Below are 7799 nucleotides of genomic sequence, written 5' to 3' on the forward strand. Positions count from 1 at the left end.
TGCCATTCTGCTTCACCTTTGTAGGGGAAGATACCAGACACTTGGAAACTGAGTTCACGGGGGCCACAGGCAGACCCATGAATGGTGATGGAGCCCCCTCAGCTGCCACATGCCCTTGCTTTCCCCAGTTTTTCGGTCACTGGCCCTGAAATAAATGCTGGAACACTTGACTGTTTCTGCTTCAACTTTTCAACAATGTAACTTGCAATGCTGATGCCAGCCTCAGGTGAACTAGGGGTTATCAGTTGTGGTGGGAGGGTGGTAGAGGGAGGGAGCTAGCATCTTTCTTGGCTCTATAGGCTATACACCTTCCTTCTTGGGGCAGTGCTGCTGGTTTCTCAGTCACCATTGCAACAGAGTTCAGCCAATAAAGAGTGAACTTTTCACAGTGGAAAGCAGTGACCCTGATGAGGGAAATGACTGCAAGGATGACCCAAAACCACACACACTCTTCATATCTGAGAATAACCGGGCAGTGCTGATATAGAGGAGAGCGGGAGGGACACATGCAAAAAGAATCTTTGTATCCTAAGAAAAACTCTTAGACCCGTATACATATGGTCAACTCCCAAGACCCCTGACTCAGGCAGAAGACTGAGTCTCTTCAACAGGCAACCTCTTCCCTAACTACGGATTGTTCATGTTCATGATGAGGGTTTTTTTCCCCTTCCCATGGTGGCCTTGTTATGTACTGCAACATAATGTCAGAAGAGGAAGTCTGTCAGAGTGATTGGAGCATATTTGTCCCTCTAACCCAACAACATGTAGAAGCCCTGTTAGATATTGCAACACCTAGAATCACAAGTCCAACAGACAAAGATATAGGATGTGCTCTTTAATATCAAAAAACCTAACTATCACACAGGAACACCAAAATATTCTTTTCCCCCAACTCACATAGTCACCTGTACAAATCCAGGAGAGAAAAAAGTACTTGTACAGGGTGTGCTGTGTGAACTAATTATCCTTTAGTTGATCAGAGGTCCAATGTCTTTAAACATTAATGAAGCTCAGGTGGGGTAGGGTTCAGGTACAAAACAACATTTGGGAATCCCACAGCCTTTTCATAGCCCTTTTCCTACATCCCTGATGGGTAGCCAAGGTGGGACCCATAGGTACAGAACAGAGGAAGATGTTGACTTAGTGTGACAGGTTTGCTTTAGGTCTGTTGTCTCAGCAGCCATTCCTGATGGCCTAGGAACCACCCATCTTCCTACAGTGCCTCTGTTCTCCTAACCTGGCCCCTAATTCAGTGCGGATGCTCAGCTCCATATCACTGCTTCTCCACATCCTGGATCTGTCCTTTCCAAAAAAGGGGAGGAACTCCAACTCTTAAGGGCTGGAGAAACTGTTGGGCATTCATTCCTTCATAGCTGCTGTCACATCAGTCACCGGACATGACGGGGATTGTCAGGGAGAGTCTATGCATGCACGTGCACAGTGCACCTCTGCATGTGCATGTGCGTGTGCGTGTGTTTGCGCGTACGTGTGTGTGTGTGTTTAGGATATGAATATTTGTGGAAACAAGAAATATTACTATAAAATATGGTGGATAAACATAGGGCACAACTCGGCAGCCACTCGAAGCCCAAGCAGCAGAGATAGCATTTAACAAAGCAGGACCTGTCAACAAGGAGTCCTCACTTCTGTTCCTCATCCTCAGCACAAGCCCACCTTGTCTACGGATTCCCAAATCTGAGAATTTTATTTTTCAAGGCCCCACCCCAGGCCCAGAGCCACCTACCCACTACCCACCAGATGCTGACTGACCATCACCCAGACACATCATCTCTTGAAAGAAGTACCTCTGCTGTTGATATAACCTCGGTTACCATCACCCACCTCAGCGTCTCTTAGTTTTGATGAGCCACGTGGCCTTCCCTGTCTCCTACTTTGTACAGGCTTTTGGGTTCCACAGCCTCACAGCAAAAGATACTTTCCTCTGCCATCCCCAGACTCACAAGATATTCTCCTTATGCCTCCCCATGAACATCCCTATTCTTCCTGCTTGGGGGACCATGATCTCTCCGGCTGACCTTGAGCAGGTCCTTCCTCCTCTGTGGGCTCGGCATTTGTAGAAGTGATTACCTGGGTTTTCAGCAAGTCATGTTCTCCTAGCTGTGCACATCCTTAAGCCTTCTGATTCTGCTCTGGCTGTGGAGGGCTCAGAATCAGCTGCAAAACCTCAAATATGCCTCCTGTCTGCTATGACTAGGAACGAGTCAACTTGTAAATTTTAAGAGGGGCCCCATTACCCCTTGAATATTCAGATGAAGAGTCAGAGCACACAAAGGCAATTACATGTGGAAAGAGACAGAGAGTTTGGCAGTAAAGAAAGGTGTGGGTCATCAGTTTTCCATCTTTGCTTCTAAAATATGACTGAACCCAATTTCTGAGCTCTCCTTCATTGCGTACTCCTGCCTTACCCCCGCCCCTAACTATACCATGTCACAATTTCTGAACCCAAGTGGATGGCTCAGGTAGGGGAGGAAAGTGGACAGTTCCTCAGGAGAGGGGATGGGATCATCAGGATCTCCCGGCTCTTATGGTGAACAGATGGCCATTGGAGTGTGCAAGTGAGCAAGAGATTAAGCCTGTTTTTTGCCTCATCTACCTCATTCTCTCTAGTGCTTTATCCCAGTGCATTCTGAGCAGCCTTAGGAAGGTGGCAACGTTTGTCCTCAGCTCTGCCAAACATTACACACCCTGCTGTGTTACAGGGGCTGTACACGTTATTCGTTTTATTCTCCAATCATCCCAAATAAGGGGAGTGGTGTGAGCTGCATTCTGAGGTCACATCACCAGCAAGGGATCCAGAGCCAAGACCCAATCCCTGGTCAATGCTAGTCAAGAGCCCTTCCACTACAGCAGTGCAGCCCAAGCACTGTCCCAAGCTAGGAGCCATGGGATCCTGACCTACTGTGTGTCAGCTCATCCCCTCAAGGATTGGGATTCTGTACTTGAAGTCCCATACCCAGAAGAGCTAAAATATTAAGGGGGTCAATGTTCTTGGGTGACACGGTTGCCTAGAGACAGTTGCACCACTACTCACTGTCCAATCTCACCCAATACCACACACCACTGGGGAATTATTTCCTCTAATAAAACGATGGTGGTAACTCAGTGGGAAAATAGAACTACATCTGATGTACCCTTCACCCACTACTCCTTATGGTATCCTGAGGCAATTCTGCAGACCTCTGGGGAGCTCCCTAGCACAGTGTGAAAACCACTGGTCTCATGCAAAAGATGGAGTCTAATGGTGGGCCTTTAAGGCGCAGAATAATGAGTGAGCAAATGTCATTGGGGTCCTTAACAAATCACATTAATCTTCTGTTTTCTTACTGTATGGGGAAAGCTGTATCTCACCAGGGCTTCCAGCATGGGGCCCTCCACTTCCCAGGGTGGGCAGCTCACTATTTTAGCCATCTCAAGGGAGAGCACACTTGTGAAGACCAGTTCCACTCTTGGGAGACCATCCTCCCTGCACCAATTATAAAGAGGGACTCGGTTTTTCTGTGACTACAGTGTAAGGAAATGTACTGAGATCTCACCAGTGGGGGCCAACGTGGGCTTTGCTTATATCCATGACCCTGTCAGTTAATTTTGTTCAACCCTGGCCATCTTCAGACACTCCTAGTGTCAGTCACAGACACAAGAAAGGCAGACAGAACGCCCTCTCACTTGTGGGTTTTGAAACGTGTGTTAAAAATTAGTGGAAGAGGTGATGGAGGCAAAGGGCATGATTTGAGGGATGTTTCACATAGGAAAGGTAGGATAGCACTGTCCTATGGGTCTAATGGAGGTGGGCCAGGGCAGGGAAGGGCAAAGAGGAGCCAAGGATGACACTCAGGTTTCCAGCTTGAGTGACTGGTGGCCTGCGGTTGCCATTCACCAAGATAGGGATTACAGATGGGGAAGTAGGATTCATGGGAGGCTGAAGACGTCAGGTCTGGACTTGGACTCTGCTGAAATTCATAGAGCAGATGGGTTGGTGAGCAGCTACATTAAGTGTACTCTCAATGACAACGGAAATAAAAAAGAATTCTACACCACTTGGGGAGTGGATACGTCTTCTGTTTTATTTATTTGTTTGTCTGTTTGTTTGTTTATTTATTTATTTTATACACATGATAATGCACATAATGATGATGTGTATAGTGTGTGAAGGTGGAACTTGATATTGGTGATTCTTAACCAATTGGGGTAATACTTGTATGAAACATTGATATGAACAGAAGAGGCTGCCTTAGGCCCTCATTGGCCACTCAAGAGCTGACAAGACCCTATACGTTTCAGGGACACCCATAAACCATTCACAGCACACACCGTAGAGCATGGATTGCAAAGCGTTGACCTTGGGTTACTTACTCACAGGTGTCCTCTGGGGGTAATATGACCTATCTCTTCCTAGAGGCAGGAGCTAAACCTAGAAATCATAATCCTTATGTTCTCTATTTGCCATGAGAACTAAATGGGATAAAACATGTAGAGGAGTGCCAGGCAGAACCTGGCAGCCAGTAACGGTGACTTGCCATATTTCCCTGGAGGACAGAGGCCATGATTTGGGGAGTTGGCATTTGTAACTCTGCCAGGCATATTATCAGCAGTGGGCATTTAATAATGAATAGTAATAACAGTTACCATTTATCTCCTATGGACCAGAAACAGCTCTGTTGTTGTTGTTGTTCTTTCTGCAGTTGACTGGATCATTAATCAGTTGGATTGGTATCATGCTTCATGCTCCCTAATGTCTCCCAGTGCTGTCAGATTTACCTCATTACTCTCCACAGCGTTCTCAAGGGGTTGAGGACTGATGTTGTTACACTTTTGGGGGGGATGAGTACAGACGCTCATAGGAATAATAGTTTCTGCCTTACAGAAGGGCTTTGAGGATTAAGTGGGATGCCCCTTCCACAGCAGCAGGTGTTGAACTGGGCCCAGAGCCAACACTCAGCAGTTTCCTTGAGGTCAGGCACATTGGGGGTGGGCTTTGGATGTCATTTGTCCTCCAGACCTGGCCCAGCATCCATTTGCATGAAAATCACGAAGACACTAGCAATAACTGAGAGCTTGCAATGAGGAGGACTATCGGCTGCCAAAATGACTGCTGGAGGAATAGCACATCTTCTTCTTTTTCAGCCCAGCTTGGGCCCAAGAATTCCCCTTCACCCAAACTCATGAAGTGAGGATCAGAACTATTGCTTTGACTTTAGAGAAGAGGCCAGGAGAGAGTCAGTTACTTGGCCAAGGTCACAGTCAGCGATGGGTCTGGGTCTGACCTTCAGATCTCCTTACCCTCATTATGGTGTTCTGTTCAGCAGACCCAATATCATGTCTCATTCTTCTGCAAGCCTACCATGAGCCTACCATGAGCCCAACTCATTACTTGGTTTCTGATTCTTGCACACGCAAAGGTTAGGATCTCCAATTAGCATCTGGGGGTAAATCATTGCACCTTCTCAAAGTCTTGTATTCCCAGTTTGAAAATTGGGGCAAGTATTACAACCTTGCAAGGCTGTGGTGGGAGCTAAATAAAGCAGCCAGTATGTACACCCCAAATGAAAAGCAGTCATATGAGAAGACAGAAGAAATAAAATGAAAAGGGAAGTGAGATGCTGGGAGCAAATACGTTTTTCAGTTAGAACAGATTAAAGAATAATATTTAGGATATAAAGAAAACTCTGATGAAACAACTCAAGAAACATACATCCACAACAAAATAGCAATAGAAAAGTTAGCAACAAATTGAACAGGCCATTTACAGCACTACAAATGGCCAATATAAAGGAATAGGAGCTCAACAGCACAGGCAACAATGGAGATAAAATAGTGAAATTACATTTTCCAAATTGCAAATTGACAAACATTTAAAAAATTAATGATGTCATGTCGGTATCACACACTGATGTTGGGTGAATTGGTGCAGATTCTTTGGAGAGTCAATTTACCTAGGATCAACCAACTATAATATACTTACCTTACTGTGCAGCTCCAAAGTCTCCTCCTTCCTGCTGCCACAGACCAAAACTAGAAGCAGGCTGGGACAACTGATGCTTCCTGGAATAGCGCCATGGGGGCTCAGATGTCACAGTCTTAAGACCTACTGCAGTGTTCTGGAAAACCTGTTTGGAGCCCTGGACACATCATCAAGGTCAGGACCTTGGGAGGGGTTCCAAGAGTTGAGCCTGAGCCTTGATGGAGCAGCCTCTCAAAAATTACAGACAAAGGTCTTGGGTTTCTGTGAGACACAAATTTCTATATCTGTGCTTCCTTCAATTATCCTACCTTGGCTTTCACTAACACGTGGAAGAGAAACCTCGAGTTTGACTATGCATCCCCAGCAAAGCTGGGGCTCTGCTCATTGTGAATTCAGGGGCAGTTTCAGAAATTTGGCAGAGCCTTCCTGTCTAGAAACTGAGTTTCTGGATATGAGGAGGGAGCTGGTGGGGAGAAAGTATAATCGACAGTGACCTGGGTTTGAATTTCATTAGAACTTAAAATAATGCACAAATCAGACTTCCCTTAAGTCTTACATATTCATAATAAAGTAATGTGAAAATTGGGAACCATCACTTTCAATTAGTCATTTAACCATCTATGTTAAAGTAGAGTGGGGAAGCTGGACGCCTGATTAGAGTGGGTTTAAGGGAGAGTGAGGGAGAGGAGAGGGAAACAATCATATTAGTCAATGAGACATCTCAGTACTTGAAGGAGTGTCAGAGAATGCTTGGACACAGTGTACTCATCTACAGGATGGGATGGTGGGAATCTGGGCCAAGGAGGTGGGATGGAGTTTCAAGAAGAGCACAGGCCCTTAGTCTCCCTACACCAAGCAGAAATGAAGAGCTCTGCTGGCCTCTGACAACACCCTTCACACACAACATGCACATCACACTCACAGAAAACATGAACCTTCCTGGCAGCCTGCTACTGCTGAGTCCGGACCTGATAAGTCTGATTTCCCTCCAGCATCACAGATCATCAGCTCCAGGAGGGCCAGGATCTAGGTCTCTAGAGTTCACTATTGTATCCTCAGTGCCAAAAACTGAACCTTGTGTGCACATAGTAGGCCTTCAACAAACACTTGAAAGAAGAATGAGTGTCAGTGCTGGCCAGAATGATTTTTCTCTATTTTCCATAACAGGGCGAGCTCAGCTGAAGACACTGTACCCTTCCTGTATTTTGCCAACATCATGGAGAATGCATTCAATGACACAGGCTGGCCCAGAGAGCCTGCTGGCCCCCAAGGGTCTTGGAAGAACTGGCTCCAGAGAGCTTGAGCATGTTTCACCAAGTCCTTTGGGTAAGAGCTCAAAGCCAGCCTCTGCCTCTCTCAGTGTTCACAGCCAAGCCAGCACAACCTCCCCTTCCTGCTGGACCCAGAGAGCCCCAGGCTAGGCCTCACTTCCCACAGAACTTCCAAGGGCCCAATTGTCACTCTGCTTTACCTCTGTAGGGAAGAATACCAGAAACTCAGAAACTGAGACCACAGGATCCACACACACCAATGAACAGTAATCAAGACCCCTCTGCTGCCACATGCCCCTATTTCCCCAGTTTCTCAGTCACCAGGTTTAAAATAAATGCAGCACACTTGATTCCTTTGGATTCACAATATTTATTGTCCTTTTCCACACCAGCATCTCCTGTGGTTTACAGTTTGCCTCTTTTTTGTGGGGTTGTTGGGAGAAGGTGGTGTTGGGGAGGGGGGGTTACCACATGACTTAGCCATAGGAGGTAGTACTCCTGTGCCTTGGAACAGTACTGCTTGTTTCTCAGCCACTGTTGGGATAGGA

Source organism: Leopardus geoffroyi, chromosome X, assembly GCF_018350155.1.
Source record: "Leopardus geoffroyi isolate Oge1 chromosome X, O.geoffroyi_Oge1_pat1.0, whole genome shotgun sequence".
In the NCBI taxonomy this organism is placed as follows: Eukaryota; Metazoa; Chordata; class Mammalia; order Carnivora; family Felidae; genus Leopardus; species Leopardus geoffroyi.